The following is a 17,086-nucleotide window of genomic DNA, read 5'->3' as shown; positions in this document are numbered from 1 at the left end:
TCCATCCACTGAAGGATGAGTAGTGAACTCCTCAAACTTATTCTGTAAAGCCAATATCACTCTGATATTGATTCCAGGGAAAGATATATAAAAAGAACACTATTGGGAGCAATATTTCTTTGCAGTTAAAAAAAAAACTCAACTAATACACTAACACACAGAATCTAATAGCACACAGCAAAACTTGTAGATACCAAGCAAGTGAATTACACCCTACATATGCAAAATTGCTTTAATATATACCAATTAGAAAAAATTACATCAAAAGAAAAATATAACCAATAGAATGACCTTAACAGATGCTGAAAAGTTGCAACAAAATTAAAATACAATTTATAATATTTTTTAACACTCAAAAATTGGCATCAAAAGAAATCACATCAATACAATAAGGATTGTTTATGATAAACTCAAACAGCCTACATAAGGAAATGCTCAAATTATATTTTAGAAGATAAAAATCAAGGCATATATACTAGTGCTTCTATAAATGAAAAATTGAAAATAAGACACAAGCACACCGAAGAAAGGGACTAACTTATAACATTATATCTAAAAGGAAACCCAAAGTGCAAAGATATAAAAGAACAATAAATACTACAAAAGAACTTTTATTGGAAACATTTAATAGGAATAGTTCTGGGTGTGTATTTTTTGAGTAGGGCCCCTAAAATATGGCAAGTAAGCAAAATTGATAAGCAGGATCATTTCATAAAGTAAAGAAAAATCTAATATTAGCAATGCTTACACAGCTAAGATATTAACAAAAGAGACAACATTAGAACATTTGACAGAGTACTTGCCAACTATTCATTAGAAAGGGTACTCAATGAAGAATAAATAATAAACTCATATCATGACTTTTGAAATTAAGGTAATTGAAGAATATGGCAAAGACCTGTGAAGACTTTTCTCAGAAGAGGAGGTAGATATGACCACCCAAAGTATGATAGATGCCCATCACTAAGCATCAGGAAAACTCAGGTCATCATTGTGACATGACACCAGCTAATTATTTTATTTTTAAATTTATATTATTTATTATTTATTGGTTTTTTTTGGTGGAACTAGGGATTGAACTCAGGTCCTTGTGCTTGCCAGGGAAGTGCTTATTCCACTGAGCCATCTCCCCAGCCCCCCTGCTAATTTTTTTTTAGCACAGCTAAAAATGGTGAGATATTATGAAATGTGACTGAATTACATTGTGGAATCTTGTAATTTTACAGAACCATGATGGAAACAATTATGGATGTTTCTCAGAGCACTAATCACTAACCCCTTATCATCCCTGATTGGCACCCACACTCTGTGTACATGTCACAAAATATTGAAATCAGAATGTCCGAATGATAGCTATGCTTACAAGTTTTACAGGTATATTTACATTAGTTAAGACCTAATATAAACTTCTGCATTCATCAATAGATACACAGATAAAGAAAATATGCTATACTTACATACAAATAATGAAATGTTTTTCAGACATAAATAATGAAATGCTGTTATTTGTAGTGACATGAATGGAACTGATAGACTTCGTTCTCAGTATAATAAGCAAGGAACTGAGAATTCTAAGTAATATGTGGAAAATAAAGTTTTAATTTCAAAATAGTTGTGAGGAATTGTGGTTTGCAGAATCTGAGAATGGTACAGTAGAGGTTAGGGTAAAAAGAGGGTGGCTTATGGTTATAAGGGTGCAGCTGAATGTTTGAAACAACTTCTTGAGTGCCAGAGCACAGCACATTATGATACTTAGGCTTGATTTAAATTTATGAATTATATCAAAATTTCTATGAGAGAAAAAATTGAATATTTACTACATGAAGAAATTATTAGTGGGCCTGCCAGAAAGCTCAGCAGATTAAAGAGCCTGATTAGGCAAACACAGGGGCCAGGAGCTTGATCTCAACCTGCGGTGTTGGCCCCTCCCCTGGGGCATGCTGAGACAGTGATTGATACTGGGCATGGCAGCATGTGCCTGTAATCCCAGACCTTGGGAATCTGAATACAGGAGAATCACCACAAGTCCAATCTGTGTAGTGAGACGTTGTAGACCCTGCACTAAAAATGAAATGAATAAATAAAAGTAATAAATATCCTGAGTCCTGAAAATATAAAACTTTGAGTGAAGTTTCTGTTAGTCAATAGTTAGTAAAGTTAAATAAATCTGTGATCCTCAAACAAAAGAAGGCAGAAACTTACCATGTTGTATGAAAATTTAGCACTTCCAATCTTCATTAGAGATATTTTATAATTACCAGACTTACAACTTCAGCTATTCTTTAGTAAATGTGGTCGTGAGAGAAAGATTACTCCATTCTGGAGAATGAGGCACTACTTCAGGGTGGTATTATGCAGGGACTACTAAGTTATTACACAAAATGCTTCAGTTTTTAGCAATGCATCATGAATTAATGAAATCAAAGCTTGATCACTGGCATGATTAATTCATCCTTAGTGGGTACATGAGTTTCAGAGAGAACTATTGGTTTTTCTTATAAAATTCATACTCTCTGAGAATCAGTATTTGGACTACTTATCATTATGAACAAATACTTACATATTTGTATGGGTGCTTGAAATACTTCTGCAAAATAAAAGAAGATTAATATTTCAAGACAGTTTGATTATTTCCCAGCTTTCCAGTGAATAAAAGTATCTTACCTTTTCAGATGAATCAGCTCTCTTGAAAAAAAAAATAAATATCAATTAGATTTAATTTTATAATTTAGGACAGAGTATAAAACAATATTTTCCACAAATTTAATTAAAAATAGTGAGTAAACAAACTTTGATAGATTTTAACTTATCTTATTTCATTTAAGAAAGTTGTAAAATGCCAGCTGTTTTGTATAACTTTCTGATCTATTCAAAATACTTCACTTTGCTTCACAGTTACTAAATAAATGCAATGTAAAAATTTCCTCACCAATGTTACAGAAGGAAAATTAAAAGTAACATTCTGCATTAATTTCATTTTTTTCTTCTTTCTTTCTTACTTTTTTTTTTTTCTTTTTTTCCAGAACTGGGGGTTGAACTCAGGCCCTTGCACTTGCCAGGGAAGCACTTATTCCACTGAGCCATCTCCCCGGCCCCTGCATTAATTTCATAGATAGAAATGCTTCAAGTAACTGAAAAGCTCCTAAAATTCAAATGTTTGACCTGAGTCTACCACTGTGCTGTTAGCTCCTCCTCTTTTGTTGTAGATTTTCCTGCTCTGCTTTTGTAAGAGCTTGTTGTTGATACCGCAACCATAGATAAATTCCACCCTCAATGTCAATAGTATTAGTGCTTGGTCCAAGTGTTTTAGTCACAAGGCCCTGAGCACAGACAGCAGAAGCAGGAAGATGAGGGGAGAGCAGACAATGAGAAGAGAGCATGTGTGACGACTGGTCTCGAAGAAGCAGGTGGCTACAGGGAAATGCAAGCCATGAGGTCCCAATTTTGTACAAGCAGAAATTTTTTAAAGTTTAAAAACAGCAGCTGCATTTTAAAAAGGTATAAATGAGTGTCTTTTAGTATCTTGATTGCCAAATGAAATTTCTTTTATTTATTTATTTTTTGATAATGTGTAAGACTTGGTACCATTTAAACAGAGTCCCTTCTTTTCTCAGACTTCTTGATTCATATGAACTACATTTGATAGTTCAGTATATTTCAGTAACTCTCAGTTTAACCTAATGCTGGAACTATTAAAATGATTTTATTTGTATGTGAAACTAATTTTCTTTTAGTATCTGGGAATATATACCTCATGTTCATTAGAAATACTCAATAAATTTATATAAGTTAAATTTTAAAGAAAAAATATAAGACTACAAAATAGCAACAGAAAACATTAAAAATGATACCAGATTTTTTTTTAAATTATTTATTTATACATTTATTTATTGTGTGTGTGGCCAGCTCAGCCCATCAGGGGGTGGGACTGGCTGGCATGTGGTGCTGGGGGATCGAACTGTGGTCCCTGTGTTTTGCCAAGCTTGTTCCAAGTAGGTGCTTTAGACCACTGAGCCATCTCTCCAGCCCCTGATACCAGATTTTGATAAACAAAGTAATAGGAATTCAACAGTGGTTGCTGTATTGCATGATGTGCTCCTTAAATTAGTTGTTTAGGTTAAAAGATATAAACCTGTAAAGTTGGTTAAAAAAATAACAACAACAACAACAACAAAAAGTTATGAAAAAGAAAAAAAAAGGACAAATTAAAGAAGGGATATATATGACAGTTTGGATAATTGTAGTCCATTTAAAGTAAATACACATGTAAATTTGTTATAAAATCACATTCAGATAAACACAGATGTGGGCAAGCAGACAATGAGAAGGAGGAAATTCTTGGGCCTGCTACTGAGAACACACTGACCGCTTTCCTCTGTACTTACAATCATGGAAACCATGAGAGCCACGATGAAGGCAAAGACAAGGAACTTCATGTTCACTTGAGTCCGCTGAAATCACATGTGAAAAATTAGTAGCATGCTTCATTGCCAAGTTCACACACAATGTGTTTCCATCCCATGGGCTCACAACTACTGTGATGCTTTTTGTAGACACAGAGGCCCTGCACACACTGCTTGGCAGCACAGAACTGAAGATGAGCTGGCAATGTCACTGAGTGCAAAGGTGGACACTAGTGGGAAAGCACTCAGGTCCTTCAACACGAATGGAGCTGTCGTCTTCCATAGACAGAAGGGATGTGCGTATTAAGGGAAACAGGAAAGAAAAGTACTGTTCCTTTTTAAGGTTGCTTGAAGAGATTTTATGGCAGCTATGGACAAAAATCAGATGACAGAGGATGCAGTGCTGGAATGCAGAAAGCACATCATGTAAACAGAAAAATACAAGAGCTAAAATGACCACAAGCCTGCTGCTAGGGTATAGGCATTTAAGTCTATTAGGGATAGTAATAAGGTACAATCATAAGAAATGTTAAGGAAGTGGAGATTCTCAAAGGGATTGACTCAAATACAGTCACCCTGTGAGAGTGATCAGGTTGCTTTCTTGAGAATTACAGCATTTGTGATACTGCATAAGGAAAAGTCAAACTGAAAAATTAGGAAAAATACTTATATATATGTGGTAAAATTAAGTTCTTTAGTTTTTGAGAATAAAAAATCAAGGAATGATTAAAATTGAATAGATTTCTTCTGGTAATATGTAAATAGATATCGACGCAGGTGAACATTAAATAAATAGATATAGGCAGATGAATATCAATAAATGCATGTATAGTTCAGGGAATGAGAAAGCGTTTTTCAAAGTACATAGGGATAAATTTTGAAACTCTATGAATTGCTTCTATGGACATTAGAAATGAAAGGAGAACTAAAGTAATGAATATGTTTAGAGAGAACTGTGCTATACTGAGAAATTATACAGAATAAAAATTATATTGCAATGTTGAAAAAGTCAATGAAAAGGTAAAAAAATCATCATTAGTGAGAATGAAATGCAGTAACTGAAATGACACTTAAGCCCTTGAAAGAGTACATACATTTTGAAAAAGACAGCTGACTATTTTTTTACCACTTTGAATGTAGCACATAGCATAAGTGCAAAAGACATGATTGAAAATTGAATGTCAGTTGTGTAGGCAAGGAAAACTAATCCTCCAAGTGCCTACAGAGGGGGAAGAAGAAACAATGTTATTTGCTCAACATAGTTGGCTTTATACAGTGCCTAAGCAAGTCAGCGAAAAGCAAGTAAGTCTTGACCTTCCAGTCCTGACATTGGGTTATCATTAAAAAAATATTTAATGAAAACTTTTGCTAATATAATGTGCATTCAGTGAGTAAAATACTAATCTGAGAAGTGTTATTAGATTCACCAGAAATATTTTACCTTTGCACAAAATGAGATGCAGCCACAGGAAGAAAGAAGAGCTGAACACTGAAGAGGAGAGGATGTGCTGCCCCAGAGGACAGGCACATTTATACCCACAGAAACAGCATGTGTGTTTTTCTAAATAATCCCATTTGTGAGTCCTATGAAGGAAACGCAAACCAATGCCAAAAATCTGCCTCCAAATAAATACTAAGCATGAATTCAACAGTGTAATTTTAAATGGAAATGTCTTGAACATCCAGTAACCTGGAAATAAGTGGACCCAACAAGTGTTTATTTGTCAGCATATACTATGTGTGAAGAAGACCCAAGGAATCACAAGTTGGAGCAAGGCACACACTGAAATGATTTAAGTGATAGGAACTTTTCTATAGACTATGCTGTATTTCATAAAATGCAGATTCAAATATTATTATAGCATAGCTCTCTTATGAGAAATATACCTGTTCTCTAATAAGTAATGATATCACATATGAGAATATTAGTATCTACATTTATTTCAGTCCCATAGATTGCAATTGAAATTACACATGAACCATATGCCTTTAACTTTAGATATATTGGAAGTCAGGGTAGACTTTAAATATTAATTTGATTATTGGATGATAAAATAGATTCTGTAATTAAATTACCTCAAGAGTTAGAGCTTAGGATTGTGTGCTTCTTGTGATAAATGTACACTTAGAATAGAGATCCTAATTTCTTTTCTTTGCATCTTTAAAGTTTATGTTCATCGATAGAAGGCTTGTTTAATGTGATTAAGATATGGAAGCAGAAGAAATTATATTCCCTGTATTCTCAAAAGCTTCTGTAAAAAATTCACTTGCTTCCTACTGGGAGGGCAATTCCATATTCTCAGAACTACCCATCATGTGACGGTTTTTGACTGCGTGATTTGCATAGGTTGGTAACACTTTCTTGGAGTGTGGCTCATAGGACCACAAGGAGTAGCCCCAATTCAAGCCTACATGAAATATACATTTTTTGTCTGCTTTCCAAGCTTTGTGATTCCACTCCTTAAGATAGACTAGCACTTATGTAACAACAGTATCTCCAGGTGGTTGTTGCTAAACTGTAAAGCAAGAAGAATCTTGTGATAGCCTAATAAAGCCTTTATGCATCATTCACTGAATTCCGTAAAAAGCTCTTATAGTTTAAATATCATAATTTACAAAGAAATATTTACTGAATGAATCTTTTATGATATATTGAAACCTCACAGTTATTGTGTTCTGCTGTCATACAGTCCAGTAAAAATTGCTTCTTTTTTAAAAATGTATTTAATACAGGGTCTACAGGGTCTCACTACACAGATCGGACTTGTAGGGAGCCTCCTGTTTTCCTGGGATTACAGGCTCGCACCTCCATGCCATCTCAATCACCATCTCAGCACACCCCAGAGGTTGGACTGGCATGGCTTTCTGGGTATGGAACTCTGGTTTGTGCATATGCTTAAGCAGCTGCTTTAACTTGCTAAGATGTCTGATCAGTCCTACAAATTGCTTCTTAAAGCTTTGAGAAAAAAATTAATTTATAGTAGTATTTTATTTTTTGTTAAGTAGTATTTTATTTTTGTTAAGTTAATTAATAATGCTGAATGCATAGCTTTTTCACAGAAAATCAAATATAGTCTCTGGTACGTTCTCAGTGAATATTAACATATAGCTGTTTTTGGAAAAACAACCTGTTCTTTACTTATTCTAAAACTATTAAGCGATTGCTTTCTTTCATTCTTTCTTTTCTCTCTCCTTTATTTTCTTTTCTTGCTTAAATCATCCAGCTGACATTGCTAAGCAACGGGCTATGAGATAGGTCTTATTTATGGCTCAGTCAATTAGTTAGTGCCCAATGGACTGTCAACCAACAATACCTTCTTGTGTAACAACTGAGGTAAATATACACTTGAATACAAGAATTAAAGTGAAATCAATTATATTTACATTGCAATACCAAGAGGTAGGCTTTACTTTCCTCATTTTTTTATTTCACCATTTATATTCCTAGGGATTATTTATGAAGTTGGAAAAGAGACTAGTGGATTGTGACACAGGAGGAAGCCCTTATGCTAGGTGCCATGTAATACTCAGGAGCACTACAAAGACATGCTACAAGTTAGATGAACCAGAACATATTTGATAAGTTATAATTAAGTGAAACAGACATCTTATTGTCTAAAACCAATACCATGTTCTTTGGAAATGCCACAATGCTCTTTTACAAAAAAAAGTTAATAAATGACTGTGGATAGATCACAGGTGTTGCTTTGCATCAGTAGCTTCTAGGAAGAACTCAGATTGGATATTTACAGTAATATTTATCCAGACATTTCTGTTCCTATTCTACCTAGTTTTTCTCTTGTATTTAGCTTATGTAGAAAATATGGTGCTGCTTGGGACAAAAATTCTGGTGATTTGTTTTCAATAACCAAATTAAGCATTTCATTTTTCTTTTAATGATTGAAAGGAACATTGCTGCAGCATGTATATGCAGCATGACTCTACTAGTGGCTTAGATTGCTTTTTACACTGGAGATCCTGAACAACAAATTGACTTCCAACAATTCAGGGGATTTCTGTATAATTTTTCAAATAGACCAGGTTCAGGCACAACCAGCTGAGAAATACAAAAGTATGTAAATACATGGGAATACAGGATCAGAAACCCAAGAGGGCCTTTATTTGGGATAATATATTTGAGGGGTGAAGGTCTACATTAAGATTAAATATTTCACCTTTGTTTATTGATCACATTTGAAATGTAGCAGACACTGCAGTAAATACCAACAGTCAAAGAGACACTGAAGTTAGGTCCCTGAGTAACACCTCGACAGTGTGTGAAAGTACAGAAGAGAAAGTAAATGAATCCAAAGAGAACATATATTCAGGAAATTTGATTATTGCCTGAAAACCAAGGAGATGAAATTTCGACAAGGAAACCTTTCTGCCTAGGGGTCGGGGAGATGGCTCAGTAGGATAAGCACTTGACTGGAAACCTTACTGCCTATGACTAATGCTGCAGTGCACTTGGACTCTGTTTCATGTCTGAAGCTATGATTTTCCTTCTGGAAAATATTAAGTAATTAAGCCTACATTAAAGGAGAATACACATGAATGCTGTAATTTTAAAAATACAGAATTTGGTATTCTACCATGAAAATCATGAAGAGCACTGTTTCATTGCCAAAGGTCAAAACTTGTGTTTCTAGATGGTAGGTAAAAATATGAGAATGACTGCAAGTCTAATATATAGAAGAGTGAAAGATAGAAAAGTTGACTTAAAAGGTGTGAGGTGGGCTATTTAGAGTACTCACTATGAATAGACTACATTTTTTTCAGAATAGGAAGATTGTTTTCTTAAAATTTTAAAAACTTTTATTAGTACATCATGATAACATCATTTCAGAGAAATGGAACATGAAAGTAACACATGCCAATTCCCTAAAGTGTCCAATATGTTTCCTAATCTTAATAATATTTAGCCACTCTTCATTGAAGAAAAGACAGAGTTTTAGGACAAAATGCAATGAAAAGATGTGGTAAGCAACATTGTACTATACACTGAGGAAATATAGAAAGATATTTTCTTTCCGTACATTGCATTCACTTGTTTTAGCAGCAGTACAAAGTCAAGCCTTCCAGAATAATGTTTGCAAATAGGTTTCTTGAAAATCCAGAGGTTCACTAATTTTTTTGAATTCATTCTGAGTATCTTTTGAATAGTAAATATGAAGTTCTGGATTAGAAGAAAATGACAAAGTATAAAATGTATAGGTAGAATAGAATTTACAGAAATACAAATCCTTGGAAATCTCTGGAAGGCCTAAGTAAAGTAATATTTGCTATAATCTTGTTTCCTTTAAACTTTAACTTTGTCTCACTTCCACAATATATTATAAATCAAGTTGCATCTTTTTCTAATGGTATGCATCTCAATTTGGAAACTCAAATTAACTTGCACAATTTAAAATTTTATGCATTTCTTTTTTTGTTCTATGATCTTAAATATTCTGTTGTTCTTTGACTCAGTCTCTTTCTGTTTCTGTCTGTCTCTGTCTCTGTCTCTTCCAGTCTGTGTATCTGTGTGTCTGTCTGTTTATTTGTCTTTTCCTATCTCTTTCTTCTTGGCTTACTATATATGCTGGTCTCCTAGAAATTTCTCTAAATCAGTAAATACATGTTGATCACAATTATATGTTTCTTCTTCTTTTTAACTATATATTTCCCTCCATCTTCACTTGCATTTTAAATCCATATCCCTTCTAAAGTATGAAGATACCTAAGACACTTTTTCACAATGATATGTCAAGTAGTCTATGTGCTTTGCCTTGCCTTTATATGGTATGAATCATAGTTAAAGACACTTTTACAGTACTCACTCATGGTCTGCTGATCAATGGTAATGTTAGCCCCAGGAAAGCAGGTCTCTGTTTAGTTTACTCTTTACTGTGTTTACTGAACAAGGAAGAGACCTACATCTTGGTGCACTCAATCAGTGATGTTTGAGAAAAAGTTCCTGCTGCATCTCTGATGGAGGAATTAGAGACTGTATTCTTAGTATCACTCAGCCATGTTGGAGCATTGAGGATTTTCTTCATGCAGTTTGGATAGCTAGTGGCAAGTGAGAATCTTGGTGCTCTAGGATATGTCCTGTGTGAAGTAAAATTAGGTATGCCCAATTAACACTGAAAAGTATTTTGAGCTCTTTTTGTATTTAACTTTTCCAATGTCTTCTCATTTAAATTTGTGCAATAAATCATAACATATTAGCAAGGAATTAAACCTTTTCTTATACATTAGATTTCTGTTTTATGTATGATTACTATATGATATTTATACCTCTGTTTATAATATGATTATGTATGATTTTATGTATGATTTATTCAATCATGAAATTAGTTATTTCATCTTCAGTTGAATTTCAAATTCATTATTTTGCTAGGTACTCTCTTTCACTGAAGGCTCACTTATGGCGGTAATATACTGCAGTACAAAGAAAGACAATTTCAGGAGTTATTTGGGCAGATCTACTCTTTTCAAAGCTGTTCCCATTCTAATTCCTGGATCTGTGAATATGTTAGGATATAGAACAACAATAAATGAAGTTTGCAGTTAGCATTAAGTTTGCTACTCTGTCAAGTTCCAGATTAAACAAATGGACCCTTTTTGTTTAATGAGTAGAGAATGGAGACACATTCTTTGTTTTCATTCACGTTTTTGTTCTCTGTCTTATTAATTAGGTCTATTGGCATGATTAGTTATCCATAATGATCGCATTAAACATAGGCATTTCAAATAAAATAGGACTGATCCATCTCAATGAGAAAGCAGAAAATGATGAAAATGCCTTAAAAACCTCTTAATCAAAGTAATTCTAGAAAACTTGCCAAGTATGTAAGAAGAATTTGACGTACTCATAACTGAGACTTATAGAACTGTGCTTAGCCATGACTTAAGTGGGCCATTTTAAGCCTTGATCAGTGAAAATCACAGAATTGGATTTCAATAAAGAACTGGATTTCGGTTAGAATCATTAGTGGAATAAGCTTAAGTGTTCAAATTGAAAGTACAATGAGTAAGGAAAACAGGTATAAAGCACAGAAAATACAATAAATCTTGATCTTTCTTCGACTTTCTGATTTTGATCATTCTATGTAAGTATGGTAAATGCATGATGCCATTTGCAGGATGGAATAATGAATGCATTTTGTCCTATAGAGAAACAGAAAATAGCAGCTTATCTAAAGTAAACATATTATTACAAGATTATATTGTAGGCTATTGTATTAGTCAAGGTTTTATGAGAGGGACAGATATAACACAAGATGTATAATTGTATCAGAAATTAAAAGATTGGTTATGATGATCAACCAGTGTTGGATGCGGAAGCGTGTAGAGGGTGTCTGCACACCTGAGTCAGAAGGATTGAGGCCCAAGGTCTGAAGCACACTGCAGTGCTCTGTGCAAGTCTCTATCAGTCAGCCAATGGCTCTGCTGTGCAAGGGGCCAAAGACTCTGCACTGGAGGACAGGAGATGAAGTTCAATCCAGTTGCAAAGACTGAAGTTCCTCCGAGGAAGTGGAATGCTAAATCCTTCCTCAATACCTTTATATACCCTTTTTGTGCTGAGTAACTCTGGGGCAGGACCTCCTCACTCTAGAGCCAGCCCTTCTATGCCCTAGGGCAGGCCCTCTTGACCACTGCAGGGCATGGCCCCCACAGTCCAGGGTGTGGAAACACCAGCCAATCTAGCCAAGTTGACACCATATATTGACCACTATATCTGTTAAAAAGTTTATATCTAGAAATAATTCAAATGGATATAATTCAGTGTCCAAAAGGCTACCATACACAGAGTAGATAATTACTTAATTATTAAGTAGATACCAATTATTATGTCTTTTTTGCAACATTAATTTCTCTTAAATTTTTCACAACCTCATTTGTTTGTTCCTTAAATAAGGCTTATGTATTTTATTAATATTCACTCACTTGGGGTTGGGGAGATGGCTCAGTGGAATAAGCACTTGCCTTGCAAGCACAGGGGGCCTGAACTCAATCCCCAGTTCCACCAAAAACAAACAAACAAACAAAAAATTCACCCACTTGATAATATTCTAAGATACTCCTTTTTGGTAAATATCTTCAGCTACTATAGGATAATGTTCAGATATTTCTCTTTTATTAATGAGAACAAAAATTCAAGTGAAAAAATTGTTAGAAACATTTGAAGAACACCTGAAATCCTATGGACTATTTTGAATTTGAATCATTACGGACCTTTTAAATCTTGGGAAATATTGTTGTATTTGGCAGTGGAATGATTAGTTTTTCATAGTTTTCTGTAATATTTATTTAAAGATGGGCCTAAATAGAAAAAATCATATTATGAGTGTAAATTAATTATGCTAGTATGTCTTCATATTGGTGTTAGCATATCAATTTCCATGCAATTTTTTAAGAATTTCTTTCTTTCTTTCTTTCTTTCTTTCTTTCTTTCTTTCTTTCTTTCTTTTTTTTTTTTTTTTGGAATCAGGAATTGAACTGAGGCCCTTGTGCTTGCCAGGCAAGTGCTTATTCTACTGAGCCATCTCCCAGGCCCCAATTTTTGAAGAATTTCTTAGTGCAGGTCTTCTCAAACTTACTCATCATAGATCATACAGGAATAATATTAGCATACAAATTCTGACTCCATGGGTGGCTTCTTGCCCTAAAATTCTCACAAGTTTCTAGATATTGTTAAGCAGCTGCTCCAACAACTTGAGTTTAGGGTGAAATATTAAACCAGCATCCAGGTCTTCTAGAGGGCCAGCATGTACCTAGGTAAAATCCAGATCAAGAGCTTTAATTCTTTTCTTTTATCTTATAAAGAGAGCACAAAATAGTATTAAAACAGAAAAAAATTGCAAGTGTTACAGAATTTCACTTAGCAAAATAATGTGAATTTCACTATATTTGTTATAATGCATAGTGTTGTCTTCCAACCATTTATTCATATTGCCAAATATATACGTGAAAAATTGGAAGAAGAAAAAAAGAAAGAAATATATAAGAAATTGAAAGGAGAAAATGGAGAAACAATTGAAAAAAGGAGACAAAGAGAATTAAACATTTTCTGCTCCTTTCCATAGACCACCAATAATCCACAGTACAATGGTGCAAAACATCCTGTTTAGATACACAGATATATCTCTTTCCCCCACTGCCTCTCCTATCCTTCTCCTCAACTTGATAACTCTTTCCTTTTCAATAAGTTTATTTCCTTTTCCCAGTGTCTATTGTACCCTTCAGGCTCAATTTTCTCTTTCAGGTTCTCACACTAAGGAAACAATGCGATCTTTGCACATGTAGGTCTGATTTATTTCACTTAAAATTATGGTAATCTGACACACCTTTCAATTGTTTTACACATTGTAAGAAGTAGTTTTATAGTACTACTTTGTTTATCTTAGATTTCAGGCTTAACAAAGATTACAAACTTAAATTCATAAGCCAAGCCATTGTTAGACAACAGAACAATTACAAATGTTTCTCTTCCTAGAAAGTAGTCTTTCTAATCAGAGTAGAGTAATTTATATTCAAAGTATGCTCAGAAAAGCATCTAGATAAAAAGCTCACTTCAGAAAATGTTACATGAAGCTATATTTCTTATACTGTACATTTTCTTGCTTTATTGATTTTTGTTTTATTCTTTCAACCATTATCACTGGCACTTCTAGAAAGGGGTAGAAAACAAACAAGCAAAACTGTCACTACACTTGTCACAACTTGCTAGTTTAGTCCTGTCTTAAGATCACTGGGATAGGGATATGCAAAATTTGGTGGAAAGAAAAGGTCTGATGGACAACGACTACTGTGCTGACCATCCAGATACCTTCTCTGCATATACACAAAAGAAAGGGAAGATTGGAGTTAGTGTGTTTTGGAATATACATTCTTAAAGCATTAAATGACTAAGGTAAGACCAGAAATATCTGTTTTATAGTGTTTTCACTCTTTATTTGACCTCATAGATTTTTGTGTAAGAAAATGTTTTTAAAAGGAACAAAATTGGTTAATTGTTAAGTAGTTAATTTTTATTTAGATTTTTTTGTTCAGTAATACATCTGGGCTGGCTGATAAAAGTGAACCATTCCAAATTGTCTTCAGGGGGCTGAGGAGATGGCTCAGTAGAATAAATGCTTCCCTGGCAAGCACAAGGGTCTGAGTTCAATCCCCGGTTCTGAAAAAAAAAAAAAAGAACTCCAAATTGTCCTCAGATATTATTATGTTAACTAACATTGCTGAGATTGCCAACCTTTGAATATGACAATGAGGAAAAAAAATTCCATTTCCAATAGTATGACATCTCAAATTTGTCTTATAAGTAGACAAATTTGTCTCATTAATCTCTGAACACTTTTTTGCCTTTTAGAATTTATTAATTAGATAGCCTAACTGTCCCTCTAGACAGGGACATTTATTCAGGGACATTTTTAGTCCTCAGCAGCTACAATGTAAGTAAAGGCCTGATGGAGTCCAGCTGCATCAACACTTCCAAGGCATCTACTGTTGGAGAATCCTGTGACTCTCACAGGTCCCAAACACAATCATAGGAGCTACCAGGTTTTGGCACAGGCTCAGTTTTCTTTCCCCCAAGAATAAGCCTATCAATGTTAGTAACTCTTTCGCAATCTCCAGCTACAGGGTACATATGTGGACTCATGCCCTCCTGCAGTTCAAGAAGCTCCCAGGAAAGCACAGTAGCTCCACTGATCTTGTTACATAGCCATGACAATCTGTGTAACTTCTTATGGATCATGAAAAATAGCTGGGTAGTTTGGCTTTCTAGGTCTATGGGAAAATAATAAAGCTGTCTCACCAGACATGTAAATGCACTAGAAATAAAAAGGCATCTTATCCCTTTCCCTCCCACTCCAAACAGCAGGAGGTTCTTTCAAAGTAGCTTAAGCATTCAGGTAGCCAAAGCTGGGTGCAGTGGGGACTCATTGGTTTCTTGATGTATCCCAGGTAGAGGTGGCTGCAGAAATGAGACAAAGATAGACAATAAGACAGGATCTGGATTAGGTAGTGGCCTGTTTGCCTGATTGGCAAAGGGCCACAAGAACAAGTAGGGGACATTTATTTATTCTTTTGCAAAGTTAGTATCATATGACACAAGGTTGCCTAGTGACTAAGAGCTGACATTGACCATCCAGGATTTGACTGCTTTAGTCATTGAGGCCCTGTTTTATCCTCATATATTTGACCAATTTTCAGGTTCAGCAGCTTTCAAAATCTCTCCTTTTACTGTTTTGTTGTGTAAATAATGGGTATTCTGTTGCAGTTGGAGAACCTGTATTTGTAGAACTGTGTAGAAGATATTTTTATTTTCATGTCAATTACAAAGATTTTTGGTACTTGTATACAGCAGTTTAATTCTACATAGTCCAATTAAGTATAGCAGTAAGATGCTATCAGCCCACCTGCCAATTGTCGGAAGTTGCTAGTGATTTGACGTGTTTGTAGCTATCATATTACTGTGGCATTGCTTTTTACACCTTCTGGTTATACTTTTCTGCTGTATGATTAAGACAAGTTAATGTGTGACCTGTATAAATAAAAAATTAACTTTTTGCTATTTACAAAGATCCATTAAATCTCCTCAGGATTTACCTTGGAACTAAGTGTAGTACTTTCTGTCAGTGTCAGCTATCTAGATAAGTAACAGGCATTGCTTGACCAAGTTGCTTTCTGTGAAAACTTGAAAGATACATTCTCTCTAGGTGACTCTCCTCAGGAACACTACGCTTCATAGAATCACCTTCCTCTGTAGTGCCATAATTTAATTGATTAGATAATCAGGGACTCAACTGAGTTACAGGATGTCACAGCATAGGATGCCTTTTGGCCTGAGTCCTCATTGACCTTGAAGGGATAGGGTCAAAATATTGGCACTCCTTTTAACCCATTTATCTCTCTAAGTTTCATCTCCAAACTTTAGTTGTTAAACATCCAGAGAAAAAGTTTAAAGACATTACCCTGTATGGAGAGAGTAAGCTTAATGTTATAATTTACCTGAATATAAAATACCTTAGACATAAAGTAGAACTGTCATTTTCTAACTGTGGGTATTCTACTATTTAAATCACAATAGAATGATAATAGTCAACAATTACATATTTGGACAGAGAAAATTAGAAATCAAAACTACATATGACTTTTTTTTTTGACAATAACAGGGATTGATCTCAGGCCCTTGTGCTTGCCAGGCAAGCACTTATTCTACTATCTCTCTTCCCAGCCCCTAAACTACATATAACTTTGGAGACTAAAAGTCCTGAAGACATTTTATAACATCCTTAAATTTTGACGAAAGATGACCCCTTTAACAGATCATATCAATCCAATACCTAAGAAACTTTCCCCTAACTTGTTACCATGTCTACAATTGTGAACACCTTTAATATATCATGAGATTAACAACAATGAATTACTACACATAAGTGAAAAACTTTGTTTCTTAATTTAGTTTTGTACCCAGAGCATCTCTTATAAGAAAACCTTATTGTAATTTTGTTTAAAAAACACTATCCTTTCAGTGACAAATTTATTGTGCACTTCTACCAAGAGACTACGGAGATTACTGGGGCTCCTTATTAATGAATAAAGCTTGGCTACTTCTTTATTTATAATTGGAGGCTTATCCAATAATATCTCCCCACTCAAAGGAATTTTTGTTTAATTAGCTTAATATTTTGACA

Source organism: Octodon degus, unplaced genomic scaffold, assembly GCF_000260255.1.
Source record: "Octodon degus isolate 3935 unplaced genomic scaffold, OctDeg1.0 scaffold00341, whole genome shotgun sequence".
NCBI lineage: Eukaryota > Metazoa > Chordata > Mammalia > Rodentia > Octodontidae > Octodon > Octodon degus.
This window is presented reverse-complemented; position numbering follows the sequence as displayed.